This window comes from Photinus pyralis, unplaced genomic scaffold (genome assembly GCF_008802855.1).
Source record: "Photinus pyralis isolate 1611_PpyrPB1 unplaced genomic scaffold, Ppyr1.3 Ppyr1.4_LG7, whole genome shotgun sequence".
In the NCBI taxonomy this organism is placed as follows: domain Eukaryota; kingdom Metazoa; phylum Arthropoda; class Insecta; order Coleoptera; family Lampyridae; genus Photinus; species Photinus pyralis.
The window spans coordinates 12,158,826-12,161,111 of record NW_022170738.1 but is presented as its reverse complement, the minus strand read 5'-3'; the positions used below and the strand labels follow the sequence as shown (position 1 = coordinate 12,161,111).

At 40.3% G+C, this 2,286-nt stretch overlaps 1 non-coding gene across 1 annotated transcript; it reads left to right on the top strand.

Annotated features, from left to right (window-relative positions):
- Window positions 1-779: 779 nt before the first annotated feature.
- Window positions 780-862, top strand: Trnal-cag. The gene has a single exon. It is a non-coding gene; the product is annotated as a tRNA-Leu (tRNA).
- Window positions 863-2,286: the final 1,424 nt, after the last annotated feature.

Sequence of the window (2,286 nt, the reverse complement as noted above, 5' to 3'; positions counted from 1 at the left end):
AACAAAGATTGAAAAATCTTGTTCCATTTTAATGGCACCTTATGGGAAACCGACAACGACGCTTTAACGATGATGAATTAGGTTTACATGTGAAAAGTAGAGGGGTAGAAAAACGCAATGAAAGTATAGATATTCGATCTAGAGCGGGTGTGCGACCTCCCTCAAGGTCGGAAAAGCGTCATTCCCTGGGCGAGGCGAGGGAGGTGTTTGTGTACAATCAATGATGCAGCGTCGCGGGCGTCGGCAGGCGGGTCAATGTCATTGCCGTCTCGCCAGGAACGCTGCCGAATTATTCTGCACTGTTGGCACATTTTAGAGATTTTCGCCGCTTACAACGTTCGGATTCTTTCACTTTGGGGCACTTATATAATCTAATTGGAACGTGCTTATGAGATGCACCGCTTTTGTGCGTGACGCGAAAATAATATTTCCGCGAGTAGGCAACCTGTTAATCAGTAAAACAACGCTGGTTTCGAACCGTTTCGTTTACAATTGTTGCATTTTCGTTCCTTATCAAATTGTCTATGTAGGTAGTTCGAACGATATAAAAATTAAGCTAAGTACTAGCATCAATTTAGATGCAATCAATAGTTCATACGGATGGATTTAAAAAGGAAAATGACAAAACTGAAAACAAATTCCAAATGGAATTTTTGCATCCCTTAAATTATAATGTCCATTATACAAGCATTGAGTAATTTCCTAATCCTTCACTCAACGATACAAGTATAAAAGAAAATTACCAAACGTCTCGCACGTTTGTCACCAATTTACCACAAGTCAGGATGGCCGAGCGGTCTAAGGCGCTGCGTTCAGGTCGCAGTCCACTCTGTGGGCGTGGGTTCGAATCCCACTTCTGACAAACTTTTTTTTCCTTTTGAACCTGTAAGGTGCAAATTTTTAATGTACTTTTCCAGTAATGGTAAGAACATAAACCACTCGTAATACTTTCTAGACATGGTAGCTGCTTTCACCCACAGAGCAAATGTACCCATTCAGTTGAAAACAATACGAGGGGCAGTGCCAAACATGGCCTGACTATAGAAAGGGCGTAGATTAAACAATTCAAGAAACTGGAGTTTCCCCAACATTAACAACAATTCAATACCCCTAAAAAATATGCCTTCGATTTGTCCTCAAAATGTGCCCAGCAGGTTTCACCTCTTCTTCGTCCCCTTAGACCCTTTCCCAATTTCCTAAACAGGTGGGGCCTTATCTGGACTATACGGGGGGTGATCACTTCTTGAAAACCGCAATCACTAATTGCGACTTGCGCAAACGAACAAACGCACTTCTTTTCTTACGAGTAGTCTTCTGTGCAGAAGTGTTGACTGTGATGATCGTAGCCATCCTCTTTCATATCGATTGACAAACCCTGAACTCGGTGGTGCTTCTCTTTTTCTTCTCCATTCCATCGACTCCTTTTTAGACAGTGAACCATAAGTTCATCCTTGGTCTTTAAGACGTCCACAAGGTTTTCTTCACAGAGCTCCAGAACACATTTAACCCTACGCTGGCAGTAAACTGCCGTGAGCTGTTGAGGGCCGCACCTTGTGCTAATTTAATTCATCCCCAAACGGTCGTGGCTGCTTGGGCGACCGATTGTGTCAGAAACCTTGGACTTTTCTGCTATTTTTTCCTCTACAGTGGATCGTCTAACAAGAGGTCCTTACAAGGGCAATCTTTGGTGATCACATCCGCCGTCCTTCCCGCTCTGACATGGTGTTAAACGAGTAACAATTGTAAAAAACCTAATTGACATAAGTTCGTGTGTTGTTTTTAGACCTATAAGACAATAAGAGTATTGTGTCTATACTTTGGGAAGTTAAAAAACTAATACCTCCCACTCTCATTGTCTGAACCGGAATCCAAAGACAATCCAAATCGCTGATTAAATAATTCTTTTAACTAAATTCGCAAAATTGTGCACTCTAGATAATTTAAATCAACTGTTTTTTGCCTTATTTTTGGTAATCCTTGGAACTATTCAATTATATCTTGTTTAAGACACTAAATCAACAAAACTTGTGGAAATCCATTGCTTTGGAGTCGGCATTGATAATTTGGTACAAGGCCTAATTGGCGTACCTACTAGTAGTACATTAGACATACACTTTTTAGTTTTATGGTAGCTATCCAAAAAGTTTGCCACCAGTCTTTACTTTAAAATTATAGGCAGTGGCGTACCTGTGAAGAATCAATTTAGATTTTTTTATTTTTTTAATAGTAAGCACTATTTTTATTACATATTCTTGAAGTGCACACCTCCTTAGATATACAAACGTA